The sequence below is a fragment of the Rutidosis leptorrhynchoides genome, chromosome 5, assembly GCF_046630445.1.
Source record: "Rutidosis leptorrhynchoides isolate AG116_Rl617_1_P2 chromosome 5, CSIRO_AGI_Rlap_v1, whole genome shotgun sequence".
NCBI classification, from domain to species: Eukaryota; Viridiplantae; Streptophyta; class Magnoliopsida; order Asterales; family Asteraceae; genus Rutidosis; species Rutidosis leptorrhynchoides.
The window spans coordinates 158,484,229-158,500,629 of record NC_092337.1 but is presented as its reverse complement, the minus strand read 5'-3'; positions in this window follow the sequence as shown (position 1 = coordinate 158,500,629).

Genomic DNA, 16,401 nt, shown 5'->3' with positions numbered 1-16,401 from the left:
AGTTGGACAGTCAATCTTTGTAGTTCCAATTGTAATTTAGATGAAGATGGTTTGGTCTCAAAAAGTTTGATTTTATATTTTAAAACCTTATTTTCAGATTTTAAACCTTTGACTTCTTTTGACATTGAGACCAAATTCTTCATCATGTCATTTTGCACTTTGATAAAATCAGGTGGAATTTCAGATGACTGTACCTCATCATCATCAGATGCTGAGTCAAAATTCTCCATTGCTTTCGTAGCTTTGATGAGCTTAGTCACCTTGCAAACATTTGCATGTTCAACCTCTGAATCTGAATCATCAGTCCAGTTAAACCAAGTATTATTAACCGGTTCCAGCTCTCCCCTAGTTTCTACAATCTTAGCCAACAACATTTTCTTCTTGTAGTAAGCTGCATCCTTCTTCTTAGGCATTTTGCATTCACGAGAGTAATGACCAGCTTTGCCACAATTGAAACAGATTGAATCATCCTTCTTGGAATAATCAGCACGTTGTTGTTGTTTTGATTGATCAGCTTTCTTGTAGTACGAGGAAGATGATGAATTCTTGCGTTGATTGCTTGATTTGCCTTTGAATTTGTATTTGTTCAAGGCTTTTGTGAACATGGCTGCCATCTTGATTAATTCAAGGTGAGAATCATCAACATCAGATAGATTCAATTCTTCAGAATTAGTTGAATCTTCAACAAGCACTTTCTTGGACAAGCTTTTGGAAGTCGTAAAAGATTTGCTCTTCTTTTTGGCAATGAGAGCAAGAGGATCACTTGGAGATGACTCTTTCCTTCCTTCTTGAAGTTTAGACACTTCAGGTTGGTAATGCATAAGAACTCCAACAAGCTCATGAATAGTCAACTTGTCAATCTCTTTGGTTGATCGAACAATGGATCCATAAGAAAGCCAATCCACATTGAGCTTTTTGAGAAATTTCATGTTGACTTCAGCATTTACTTTTATGATCTTGCACCTTTTCAGCTCATTGAGAACACCATTGAAACAACGGTAGGTATCCTTGAGTGGTTCATCAGGTTCCTGCTTGAAGTCTTCATAAAATCCCAGAGCCTTATTCAGTTTAGTAACATCTGACATGTCATAACCTTCTTGCTGTCGTTTGATCTCATCCCATATATCTTTTGCTATTGTGTTGCTATCAACATTTTCAAACAACTCATACGGGATAGCTTGCATAACAATGTTCTTTGCCTCTATGTCACCCTGAGCTCTCTCACGTTTTCACCAGAAAGTTCATAGACTGGAATTGGCATACCAATATCCGGATGATAATCTACAACTGGACCATCTCTCAGAGAAGCCCATATATACTTTGCTTTCTCACCCTTGTAGTCTATGTACTGAGTGATACGGTGAAGCCACTGAGTGTACTTGCCATCAAACAACACTGGAGGACGAGAATCTGATCCAATGATCAAAGTTTCTTGAGTAGACATCTTGAAAATGAGGTAGTAATATTGCTCTAAACATACATATTATTCGACGCAATATCAGTTATATTTCATCAGCTTTTATCATTTACAAAGACATTCAATGTATAATATTCAAGAAAAATGACAAAAGCGGACAAGAGCTTGCTGTTTGAAGAAACGACGATAAAACGAGGGGTTTTAACCAAATTTATATCAAGAAACGTTTATCCTAATAAAAGTACAAGATGATCGAAGAAAAAGAGTTCAAATAGAAAGTCCCAAGTCAATATATATCGATACGAGGTCAACAAAGAACAAACGAGAAAATAAAAATAAAGAAACTGCGGTTAACTCATACGCGAATCGTGTAGGCTTACACGAAACGCGTAGTAGTTTGTTCTTACTCGAATCGTGTAGGCATACACGAAACGCGTAATGTTAGGCCAGACAAGTTTCCAGAACGCAAGAATGGGGCGGCTGCTTTTTGGTTTTAAAAACAATTCTTTTTAGCTCAATGTAATACAGCAAGGATTCAACAGTTCACCTACTACTAAATGATACATGTTAAATACGGAGTAGTGTGCAGAGACACAGAGGACAACATATTATTACTATACACATGCTATTGTCATTATTATTATCTGTATTATTTTCATTTCAGTTTCAAAGTTCAAATATTAGGATTAGTTTCAAATAGTAAAGGTGTACTGTTCGTGATTAAGGGTGTTATTGTACGCGTGAAAAGGGTGTTATTATTGTAATTTTCTACCATTTGAAGTTAATGAAAGTGAAGAATTTTTAGTAAGTTTACTCTGTTAAAATTATCGTTGTTATTATGTTTGCATATCTATATTTTTATGTTTACCTTAGTGTAATGAATAGCTAAATTACCTTAGTGTTTGCTTAGATGTAGAGCCCCTAGTGAAATGGATTGTTATCATTTGTAAAAGTTAAAATGTAACTTTAGTATTTTTAATATTGAGCCTAGTTAAAAGAACCATTATTGTGTAATTAGGTATTTAACCCTTGCCACTTAATTTATTAAATTTAAATAACGAAAGTTGTTTTTATTTACATAAATTAAGCTTCAACATTAAAATGATCTAGACGAATTTATGGATAAGTTATTAACACCAATTTAGAAATAAACTTCGGTGGTTTGGGTAATATCAATAATTATATGATAGTGAAATTATAAAAAGGGAAACCGTTATGATTTGGGTATTGGCGAAAGTCAAAACTAGGCTAGGTCTCAATTTAAATACTTAGGGAATAGTAGCTATCTAAAAAAAAAAGAATCCGATGAAAATTAGATTTTATTTAGTTAGTCGTAACCTTATATTTATTCGAAAGAAAAATATAAAGTTTATTACTAAAACATTTTAATAGGGCTTAAAACTCAAAACAATCCATGGACCTAGGGGTGACACATTTAAGTAAACACTCCCATTTATCCCATTATTATTTCTTGTAAACTTATTATTATCATTATTTACGAATTATTAGTATAAAATATAAAAAAATACATAAAAATACTCGAATCTGTATCAGTTAGTTTTGTCACATCGTATTACACATACGCGAATCGCGTATGTATACGCGAAACGCGTAACCCTTAAACCCGGCTACAGTACCAGTAGGGTTAAAATTAGGGTTTTAATTATTTAATTAGTTTAAAATTAGGGTTTTAGCCTTTTTACTATTATATTTAGGTTATTACTATATAATTTATATTAGTTCTTATAAAATACTTTAATACATGTTAAATCCTAATAATTAGTGTTAATTATAATACTTTATAATTAGAAATTAGTTTACAATTACTTAATCATTTTAATTCCTTTTAATTTGTATTAATCTTTTTAAACATGTCATTTAGTTAATTTAAATAAGTTTATATTATAATTGCTCAAAACAAAATTTTAAACATATAGTTTTATTAAAAGTTACTATTTTACTAATTACCATTTAGTAATATAATTAATACATCATAATTAGTATAATTTCATTTAGTTCCTTTTTAAGTTAATTATTGTAATCTTGTAATTTTATTTAGTAAATTAGTTTAAGTTATTTTCTTTTACTGTTATTTTATAAATTCCTAATCCAAAACCCCCTTTAATTAAGTTTGACATCAAAGACTATTAAAAACCATTAAACACTCCATCTCCCTGTGGAACGAATCGGATTTACCGACAAACTAAACTACACGGATAGGACTAGTTGCCTATATATGTGTGAAATCAACCTGAATTCAATAAAATACCACATATACAATAAATCAATTCGTGTAACAAAACAACTCAAATCCGTTCATAAATAAAGGTTACGTTTCGCAACACCAACTTTTTGGCGCCGCTGCCGGGGAGTTGGCAGTTAAATAAATAGATAATTTTTTTCTGGTTCGTAGTAATAGTTGGATTTGTACGTGGACCGGGTTGTTGGATCACCAATTTTATTGGTCTTTGAAGGATCCTGCCCCTCTGCTGCATCTTTTGGCTATTCGAAACGTGGGCCAAATCAGAAGGATAATCTGTTTGTTTAAAGGTTTTTATCATTGTTTTTATGTTATTCGATCCTCTCGAGGAAATTCATTTCCAAGAAAGTTCAAAGTTTTTGAATAAATCCTTTAGTTCTTTGTACAATTTCCCAAATTGTATGATCCGTTCAATCCTAAACTCATTAAACTTAATCCGGAACCTCAAAGAATTAATAAAGGACAAAAACAACAAAAAGAAATAGGAAGTACTAGTAATTTTAAAACACCGAAAAAACACTAAAAAAAAAGAGAAACAAGTAGGTAACCCTAGATAAACCTTTAGTGAAGTGATCTCATAATAGAAATTAATGTATGAACTTACGTTCCTCCAACGCTGAATTAACTCCTTCACATCCTGAACCCGAAAGAAAATTCCACGAACGCTTAAGAGCCCAAGAAGTAGAAATTCTTGCTAAAAATTTAGAGTCACTTTCCTTAGAATCCGACTCTGAACCAATTATTCAACCAATCATAGAGCCGATTATTAAAGAAGAAGAAGAAATGGCTGATACAAATTTAACGATGAAAGCATTAATGAAGGCAACAAGGAAAGGTCAAGGCCACGCAATCATCCAACCCACGATGACTGATGGCTTTGAAATAAAAGGTCAATTTTTATACATGGTAACTAATACATGCCAATTCGGTGGAGCTCCAAATGAGGATGCTAACGAGCATCTTCGTAAGTTTGTAAGCATTTGCAAACTATTCAAAATTAAGGATGTCACCGATGATGTCGCATGTTTAAAAATCTTTCCATGGTCATTAAAGGATGAAGCTAGAAATTGGCTAGACTCATTACCAGAAGGTTATATTGAAGACTGGAATGATATGATGGACAAATTTTTGTTAGAATTCTTTCCTGCTTCAAAAGCAGCAAAATTGCAAAGTTATATAAATCACTTTAAACAAAAGCCTAATGAAACTCTTTATGAAGCTTGGACCCGATTAAATAAAATGCTTCGAATATGTCCTCAACACGGGTTGAGTACATTTCAAAAAGTTTGTGTATTTTATAAAGGAGTAAATATAGCTACTAGAAAAGATATAGATGTTGCAGCCGGAGGTTCGGTCATGAAGAAAACACCTGAAGACGCCCACACAATCATTGCTGATTTAGTTTCCCATTTCCATAATTGGCATCAAGAAATAGAATTTTCTAGATCATCAAATGTTGCTAATATTGAAAGCAATGATGAAATTGCTTCTTTAAAAGTTTAAATAGAAAATCAAGCACGGCAAATCGAGAAAGTAACCAAGGAAATGCATGCTATCAGAGTAGGATGTGAACTATGCCAAGGTCCCCATCTTACTAGAGATTGTGATCAAAGTACAATGGAAGAGCAAGCAAATTTCTTAGGTTACTTACGAAAAGGTGAAATGAACTTCAGTGATTTTCCAGCTATAGAAGCAAACAACCGAAAATATCCTCCTATAAACAGCTATCAAGTAGGAGGACCTTCAGGATCAAATAATAATAACTATCAAAATAATAATAACTATCAAGGAGGAAATCCAGGTTACCAAAATAACTGGAATTTCCCAAATCAAAATCAAAGAAATCCGCCACCAGGTTATAATAACCGAAATCAACCTCAACGAAATTATCAAAATAATTTCCAACACAATCAACCACAACCATTAGCAATTATGCAACCTCAACCTGAGAGGAAATCTGGTTTAGAAGATCTCTTAAGAGATTTTATGGTTAAGCACGAGCAAAATGCAGAGCTCCAAACTCAGCAAATCCGAAATCAACAAGCCACAATACAAAACTTAGAAAGGGATGTTGGAAGGATATCACAGTTACTATCAGAGAGACCACCAGGTACTCTCCCCTCAAATACTCAAGTGAATCCCAACAACCCCAAAACAAGGAACGAGCATGTAAATGCTATAACTACTAGAAGTGGTTTAACTACTAAACCGGAGACTCTTAAGTCCCCGGAAGTTCCTTTATGTCCTTCTGTTTTACAAATACCGGTTGATGAAAATGAGCAAGTTGACAAAGAACAAGAGAAAGATGATCCACCTGAGGTCATACCAAAGAAAAGTGAAGAACCAACAGTAAAGGTGCATAAGGAACCTATTCCATACCCAAAAGCATTAAAGAAAGACAGACTCGCGAGGCGATATGAGAAATTTGCGGACATGATTAAGCAAATTAGCATTAACATGCCACTCGCGGAGGCTCTTAGGGATATGCCCAATTATGGGAAGTTTTTAAAGGATCTCATATCCTCGAAGGGTAAATACCACGATGTTTCTGCCACATTCCTTCATGAGGAATGTTCGGCCATCTTAAAGAAACAAAATGTACCTCCAAAATTAGGAGACCCTGGTAGTTTTATCATACCATGTATGATGGGTGATTCGGTGGTGTACGATGCACTAGCCGACCTAGGTGCAAGTGTTAACCTAATGCCTTACTCATTATATTTAAAACTTGACTTAGGAGACTTAAAACCAACCCAGATGGGTATTCGATTAGCAAACCAATCATTTGATACTCCCATAGGTATAGCCGAGGATATACTTGTAAAAGTTGGCTCACTTATCTTTCCCGTCGACTTTGTTATTCTAGAAATGCAAGAGGACACAAAAGTTCCTATCATTTTAGGACGTCCTTTCCTAAACACTGCAGATGCTAACATTAATGTCCAAAAAGAACAATTGAGTCTAGGTGTGGGAAACGAGAGAATAATTTGTCACATTGACAAAGCCATGAAAAGACCCACTTCTACCGATGACTCTTGTTTTCAAATTGATGTTATAGATCTTTGTGTCGAGAATGAATTGAAGGAGCTACTTGAAATTGATATCCCGGGGTTAGCCCCGGTAAGTGAGAATGAATACTTCAATATTGATAAAGATTTTGATGAGTTGATGAAGGTGGTCACGGATGACGAGACCATAATAGAAGAAATTCCGAAGGAAGAAGAATCGTTTGAGGAAATCAAAAATGAAGATAGATTTCGTATAAAAAATTCCTTAGAAGAACCACCAGTACTAGAGCTTAAAGAGCTACCCAAACACTTGGAGTATGCTTATCTTGAAGGTACATCTCAATTACCAGTAATTATTGCTTCACATCTTTTAGATAATGAGAAGGATAAGCTAATTTCTGTATTAAAAACCCATAAAAAGGCTATAGCCTGGAAAACAACCGACATTCCGGGAATAAACCCGTCTTATTGTACACATAAAATTCTCCTTGAGAATGACTACAAACCCGTAGTACAAAGACAACGCAGGCTAAATCCCAACATGAAAGAGGTTGTTAAAAAGGAGGTCGTCAAGCTTCTTGACGCCGGGTTAATCTACCCCATCTCCGATAGTCCATGGGTTAGTCCAGTACAAGTAGTACCCAAAAAGGGGGGTACAACCGTTATATTAAATGAAAAGGACGAACTCGTCCCAACTAGAACAGTTACCGGCTGGAGAGTCTGTATTGATTACAGACGTCTAAATGATGCCACTAGAAAGGATCATTTCCCGTTACCTTTTATTGATCAAATGCTTGAACGATTAGCGGGAAAAGAATATTATTGCTTTCTAGACAGTTTCTCCGGTTACTTCTAAATTCCAATTGATCCCAACGACCAAGAAAAGACCACATTCACTTGTCCTTTCGGTACCTTTGCCTATCGCCGCATGCCGTTTGGTTTATGCAATGCACCCGGAACCTTTCAAAGGTGCATGATGGCAATCTTTGATGATATGGTATAGGATTGTATGGAAGTCTTCATGGATGACTTTTCCGTATTTGGAGACTCCTTTGAATCGTGTCTTTTCAACCTTGAAAGTATGCTTATCCGATGTGAGAAAGCAAACTTGGTCCTAAATTGGGAAAAATGCCACTTCATGGTGAAAGAGGGCATTGTTCTTGGTCACAAAATATCTCGTGCGGGAATAGAGGTAGATAAAGCTAAAATTGAAGTTATCTCTAAGCTACCTAAACCATCAAATGTTAAAGCCATTAGAAGCTTTCTTGGTCACGCAGGATTCTCTAGGCGATTTATCAAAGATTTTTCTAAAATCGCCCGCCCATTGACCAAGCTTCTTGAAAAGGATGCTCCATTTGACTTTGACACTAATTGTGAGAATGCATTCTCGATTCTTAAGTCAAAACTCACACAAGCTCCCATTATGGTATCTCCAGATTGGAGTAGGCCATTTGAGCTAATGTGTGACGCAAGCGATTATGCCTTAGGTGCTGTTTTAGGACAACGTCAAGATAATCATTTTCTACCGATTTATTATGCAAGTAAAACTCTAACAGGAGCCCAAATTAATTATACCACCACGGAAAAAGAACTCCTAGCGGTTGTTTATGCATTCGATAAATTTCGGTCATATTTGGTGTTGTCCAAGACCATTGTTTACACGGACCATTCGGCACTTAGATACCTATTCTCGAAACTAGATGCAAAACATCGTCTCATACGTTGGGTTCTTTTACTTCAAGAATTTGACATTGAGATACGTGACAAGAAAGGAGCTGAGAATCTAGCTGCCGATCATTTATCCCGACTTGAAAACCCCGAATTAGATAAACTTGATGATACAATCATCAAAGATACATTTCCTGACGAATCTCTAATGAGGGTTGAAAAAGAATCTGAAATCCCATGGTTTGCCCATTTTGCAAACTATCTTGCTTCAGACATTCTACAAAAAGGACTTACTTATCAGCAAAAGAAGAAATTCTTTGCAGATTTGAAGTCATATTTCTGGGAATACCCAGACCTATTTCGTGTTGGTGGGATCAAATAATTCGCCGTTGTGTGTACGGACAAGAAGCTCAACAAATTCTTGAGCATTGCCATCAAGGGCCAACCGGCGGTCATTTCGGACCAAACCACACTGCAAGAAAAATCCTTGATTCGGGCTTTTATTGGCCCACGATCTTTAAAGATGCCCATAATTTCGTTCGGACTTGTAATGCATGCCAACGAACGGGCAACATCACGAAAAAGGATGAGATGACTCAAACCGGCATCCAAGTTTGTGAAATCTTTGACATTTGGGGAATAGATTTCATGGGACCATTTCCAAGTTCACATAAGTGCAAGTACATACTAGTAGCAGTTGATTATGTATCCAAGTGGGCTGAAGCAAAAGCTTTGCCTACAAATGATGCTAGGGTGGTGGTAAACTTCTTTAAAAATCTCTTCTCACGCTTTGGAATCCCAAAAGCACTCATATCCGATCGAGGAACACATTTTACCAACAACCTTCTTGAAAAGGTGTTGAAGAAGTATGGCGTAACTCATCGTTTCTCTACTCCGTACCACCCGCAAACAAGTGGTCAAGTGGAGAACACGAATCGTGCCTTAAAACGCATACTTGAGAAGACGGTTAATAACAACCCTAAAATCTGGCAACGCAAGTTAGATGACGCGTTGTGGGCTTTTAGGACTGCGTATAAAACACCAATAGGTACCACACCATTTAGACTTGTATACGGTAAAGCGTGTCATCTACCTGTTGAGGTTGAACACAAGGCATACTGGGCTATGAGAGAATGTAATACTGACCTTGTACAAGCCGGAGAAAATAGGTTATTACAACTTAACGAACTAGATGAATTAAGATTACAAGCCTACGAAAATTCTAAAACATATAAAGAAAAAACTAAAGTATGGCACGATGCACGATTAAAAAAGAAAGAATTTGAACAAGGGGATAAAGTATTGGTATTCCAATCACGTTTCAAGTTTTCACCTGGTAAACTTAGATCCCGATGGACTGGGCCATATATAATAAAACAGGTTTTTCCATCTGGATATGCAGAGTTGTATGGTAAAGACGGTGGAACTTTCAAAGTGAACGGACACAGACTCAAGTGATACTTTGAAGAAATCAATACTACGGAAAGAGACAAAATCACCTTCTACCCTAAGGACAAATAAATTCAGGGTAACTCTAAGGTTTTAAACTCCATTCTCGATTTTTATTCTTATCTTTAAGAGTGGGGTTAGATTGGTCTTTCCCTAGCAGACCCTAAAGAACTAGTCTTCTCCCTCCATTCTACCTTTTTAATTTCTTTTTGTTTTTATTGTGTAATTTCAAGATGCGCAGTCAGTATATCTACAACCATTTCATTTTAAAGTGCGATAAGATTTTACCGAGGGATGTGGTGTTAGATATTAAGAAAAGATGCGATAAGGCGAGGAAAGAAGAAAGACAGAAACTAAATGAGACAAACTATGCAAGAGGAAAATCTAAATCAGCTAAAAGGCGTCGAGCACGTCATTTGGGTAAATGTGTGAAATGTGGAAAACCGACTCACTCCGGAGATTGCCCAAAGAACCAAACGGACTCTAATTACGAGTACGTAACCTTATGCCGAGAAGGGCCTTTAAAATGTGCAGAAGAAAACCTCTTAAACCAGCGAGGTTACGCCTACGAAGCAATGGGGAGCGAAATAATGCGACTCCACTACGAGGCGAGCCAACGAGGCTTCACTCTTTAAATCTTTTTCTCGCCAATTGTGTGTTTGTGCATTTTTGTGTGTAATATTTTGGTGTGTTTGGTTTGTTTTTGTTTGTTGTATGTTCTATTAAAACGGTCTACCATTTAAAAGTGATGAACCTTGAGTTCAATATGTTTTCATTGAAAACGATAAATGTTAAGTGTTACAACTGAATTATCGTTTTTCAAATTGCACGAAATTTCTTGTTGGATTCATAAGATATCTGTTAAATAGTAAACCACGAAAACAAAATAAAAAAAAAAAAATCCTTTCTACTAAATTGAAGGTGAAACGTGAAATGTCCCGTTCTTATTGATTAAAAACGTTCCATATTAATTGATTTCGTTGCGAGGTTTTGACCTCTATATGAGACGTTTTTCAAAGACTGCATTCATTTTAAAACAAACCATAACCTTTATTTCATCAATAAAGGTTTAAAAAGCTTTACGTAGATTATCAAATAATGATAATCTAAAATATTCTGTTTACACACGACCATTACATAATGGTTTACAATACAAATATGTTACAACAAAATAAGTTTCTTGAATGCAGTTTTTACACAATATCATACAAGCATGGACTCCAAATCTCGTCCTTATTTAAGTATGCGACAGCGGAAGCTCTTAATAATCACCTGAGAATAAACATGCTTAAAACGTCAACAAAAATGTTGGTGAGTTATAGGTTTAACCTATATATATCAAATCATAATAATAGACCACAAGATTTCATATTTCAATACACATCCCATACATAGAGATAAAAATCATTCATATGATGAACACCTGGTAACCGACATTAACAAGATGCATATATAAGAATATCCCCATCATTCCGGGACACCCTTCGGATATGATATAAATTTCGAAGTACTAAAGCATCCGGTACTTTGGATGGGGTTTGTTAGACCCAATAGATCTATCTTTAGGATTCGCGTCAATTAGGGTGTCTGTTCCCTAATTCTTAGATTACCAAACTTAATAAAAAGGGGCATATTCGATTTCGATAATTCAACCATAGAATGTAGTTTCACGTACTTGTGTCTATTTTGTAAATCATTTATAAAACCTGCATGTATTCTCATCCCAAAAATATTAGATTTTAAAAGTGGGACTATAACTCACTTTCACAGATTCTTACTTCGTCGGGAAGTAAGACTTGGCCACTGGTTGATTCACGAACCTATAACAATATATACATATATATCAAAGTATGTTCAAAATATATTTACAACACTTTTAATATATTTTGATGTTTTAAGTTTATTAAGTCAGCTGTCCTCGTTAGTAACCTACAACTAGTTGTCCACAGTTAGATGTACAGAAATAATTCGATAAATATTATCTTGAATCAATCCACGACCCAGTGTATATGTATCTCAGTATTGATCACAACTCAAACTATATATATTTTGGAATCAACCTCAACCCTGTATAGCTAACTCCAACATTCACATATAGAGTGTCTATGGTTGTTCCGAAATATATATAGATGTGTCGACATGATAGGTCGAAACATTGTATACGTGTCTATGGTATCTCAAGATTACATAATATACAATACAAGTTGATTAAGTTATGGTTGGAATAGATTTGTTACTAATTTTCACGTAGCTAAAATGAGAAAAATTATCCAATCTTGTTTTACCCATAACTTCTTCATTTTAAATCCGTTTTGAGTGAATCAAATTGCTATGGTTTCATATTGAACTCTATTTTATGAATCTAAACAGAAAAAGTATAGGTTTATAGTCGGAAAAATAAGTTACAAGTCGTTTTTGTAAAGGTAGTCATTTCAGTCGAAAGAATGACGTCTAGATGACCATTTTAGAAAACATACTTCCACTTTGAGTTTAACCATAATTTTTGGATATAGTTTCATGTTCATAATAAAAATCATTTTCTCAGAATAACAACTTTTAAATCAAAGTTTATCATAGTTTTTAATTAACTAACCCAAAACAGCCCGCGGTGTTACTACGACGGCGTAAATCCGGTTTTACGGTGTTTTTCGTGTTTCCAGGTTTTAAATCATTAAGTTAGCATATCATATAGATATAGAACATGTGTTTAGTTGATTTTAAAAGTCAAGTTAGAAGGATTAACTTTTGTTTGCGAACAAGTTTAGAATTAACTAAACTATGTTCTAGTGATTACAAGTTTAAACCTTCGAATAAGATAGCTTTATATGTATGAATCGAATGATGTTATGAACATCATTACTACCTTAAGTTCCTTGGATAAACCTACTGGAAAAGAGAAAAATGGATCTAGCTTCAACGGATCCTTGGATGGCTCGAAGTTCTTGGAGCAGAATCATGACACGAAAACAAGTTCAAGTAAGATCATCACTTGAAATAAGATTGTTATAGTTATAGAAATTGAACCAAAGTTTGAATATGATTATTACCTTGTATTAGAATGATAACCTACTGTAAGAAACAAAGATTTCTTGAGGTTGGATGATCACCTTACAAGATTGGAAGTGATCTAGCAAACTTGAAAGTATTCTTGATTTTATGTAACTAGAACTTGTAGAATATATGAAGAACACTTAGAACTTGAAGATAGAACTTGAGAGAGATTAATTAGATGAAGAAAACTGAAGAATAAAAGTGTTTGTAGGTGTTTTTGGTCGTTGGTGTATGGATTAGATATAAAGGATATGTAATTTTGTTTTCATGTAAATAAGTCATGAATGATTACTCATATTTTTGTAATTTTATGAGATATTTCATGCTAGTTGCCAAATGATGGTTCCCACATGTGTTAGGTGACTCACATGGGCTGCTAAGAGCTAATCATTGGAGTGTATATACCAATAGTACATACATCTAAAAGCTGTGTATTGTACGAGTACGAATACGGGTGCATACGAGTAGAATTGTTGATGAAACTGAACGAGGATGTAATTGTAAGAATTTTTGTTAAGTAGAAGTATTTTGATAAGTGTATTGAAGTCTTTCAAAAGTGTATAAATACATATTAAAACACTACATGTATATACATTTTAACTGAGTCGTTAAGTCATCGTTAGTCGTTACATGTAAGTGTTGTTTTGAAACCTTTAGGTTAACAATCTTGTTAAATGTTGTTAACCCAATGTTTATAATATCAAATGAGATTTTAAATTATTATATTATCATGATATTATCATGTATGAATATCTCTTAATATGATATATATACATTAAATGTCTTTACAACGATAATCGTTACATATATGTCTCGTTTAAAAATCATTAGGTTAGTAGTCTTGTTTTTACATATGTAGTTCATCGTTAATATACTTAATGATATGTTTACTTATCATAGTATCATGTTAACTATATATATATATCCATATATATGTCATCATATAGTTTTTACAAGTTTTAACGTTCGTGAATCACCGGTCAACTTGGGTGGTCAATTGTCTATATGAAACATATTTCAATTAATCAAGTCTTAACAAGTTTGATTGCTTAACATGTTGGAAACATTTAATCATGTAAATATCAATCTTAATTAATATATATAAACATGGAAAAGTTCGGGTCACTACAAAACGCCTCGAGTTTAACTTATTTCTTTGAAAATGAAAATGTTTAGGTGTCACAACTGAATTTTCATTCTTCAAATTGCACAAAATTTTTTGTTAAATTCTAAAAGTCTACAGTAGATTGCAAAATATACCTTTTTATCAATAACTGTAAAAATATATAACTTGTAAATCTTTGTCGTGGATAATGATAGGTTTGACGACCGAATTTATCTCTACCTAATCGATAGGAAACAAAGTTTTAAGTTTGAAAATTAGTTGATTTAGGGGTATACAAAAAAATAGAGTGTATTTTAATTTGTGTAATTTTTATTTTTCATGTACTTGTTCTAAAAATTAAAAATGTTAATATTTTTAACACAAAAAAATAGAGTGTTTTTATTTTATTTTAAATTTGTTTTCGAAAAAGATTAAAAACTTTAACTTTTAATGGATTGAATTTTATAAATTGAAATTATAAATTTATAAACGGATAAAGATCAGGTGTAACAACCGAATTTCCGTTACAAATATAAATTTATAAAAGATATTTTAAAAATTCAATTGATTTTAAGTTATACAAAAAAAAAAAAATTAACTGGATTTAAGCCTTACGCGAATCGTGTAGACCTACACGAAACGCGTAAGATCAAAAATAGCTGGACATATCAGATCGAGCAGCAGACAGTTTTCACACTCCCATTTTTTTTATTTCTGCTGCTGTGACGAAAACCCAACACAAAAACCCGAAAATCACACCCAAAAACTTAAATTAACACTTCCAATCTTCTCCAATTCTTCAATCTTTCAACATGCCTAGATTGGTAAGGGTCCTAAACCCATTTTACCTCATGTTCTTCAAATTTTTCATTATATTTCTTTATGGCTTTAATCCGAATTATATGCATGTTCTTGTTGATTTTTGCTTGATTATTGCTATATCTATGTTGTTAGTAAGATAATAAACCCGATTAGCATGAAAAATTGATGTTTAATTGGTTATTGAAAAATTAGGGTTTATACAAATTGGGGATAATTGAGAAATTGCTACTGAGGTATGTTATTTTGGTTGTAATTAGATGTTTTTAAGTGTTTTGTCAGTAGTTAGAACTCTTGAACATGATTTTGTTTGTTTGATTTTGTAATTTTTAATTTTAGTATGATTTTGATAGTTTTTGTCATTTTAATGAATCAAGTATGAACTTTAATTCTATTAAGGATTGTTTAGAAGCTGAAATACACGCAATGTGATTGAATTGAATTAGATACACTTAGATAAATTGCGTGTTTTCACTTGTGAATTAAACTTTGCATATGAAACTTGATTTTTGATTTATGATTTTTAGTTTGTTTCTGTTTTGTTTTGAATCATAGAACTAAAAATTCCAATGTTGCTGAAACAAGTTGATTCCTGTGTTGATTGAAAACAAGCTTGTATGTTGAATTTAGACTCTTTGCTAACATTAACACATCCTATTGGGATGATTTTCTTGATTTAAAATGTTATGCAGGGACCAATTAGAATGAGGGCATTTAACCAACAACAAGCAGAAAATCAGGTTACACCCGAAATGGAACCACAACTCTTGAACCTACACTCGATCCTGCAATTTCCTAACGAATTACATCAAAGGGTACAAAAGGTTAAGGATTTGCTCATTCTGGTAAATAGAACCATCTCTCCAGTTTACATTGTTGATTGGGCTCCCCTAGGAGATCCAGTCAACCTAGATACACCGATAAGGGAAATTTTAACCCAAAGTTTCACGGATGAATTTGGGGTAATTACGTATTATAATGACTTTGAGAGATTGTTTAGGTTGAATTCTTCTGTATATAGAGAATTGTGTTTGGAATTCTATTCTACCGTCAGGATGAATATACACCCTGAAAAAATCGAAGATACTAGATTTCTACAATTTCGACTGGGTGGGGTAGATAGAGTAATGTCCCTAGGTGACATGACTTTGGCTTTAGGGATTTACGACGGTAATGAGATAAATGCTCCAGGTTTTTGGGAATATATTTTTACAGGAGCTAGGTATACAGGAGATTATGATTCTTTGAGCGTCTGGCGTTCTTTTTCCCAAAAGAATACATATGTAGCAGGCCAAGAATCATACCTTAAGATCACTGATGTTCGCTATCGAATAATTCATAAATTTATAGCGAACACAATTAACCAAAGGGCATTCCTTAATACAGATAAGATTAATTATGTTGACCTTTGGTATTTAGATGCAATCAGAGATAGGGATACATTTATTAGTATACCCTATGGAGTGGCCTACTTTTTGGCCCATATAGGTAAGGGTGCTCGAGGATCCAGTGACATGTCGGGGGGTCACTATGTCACGTGTTTGGCAGCCTGGTTTGGTCTCAACCCGAACGGATTAGATCCTCCAATCCAGCCGATAGATCAACGGGTTCGTACTTTAGGATT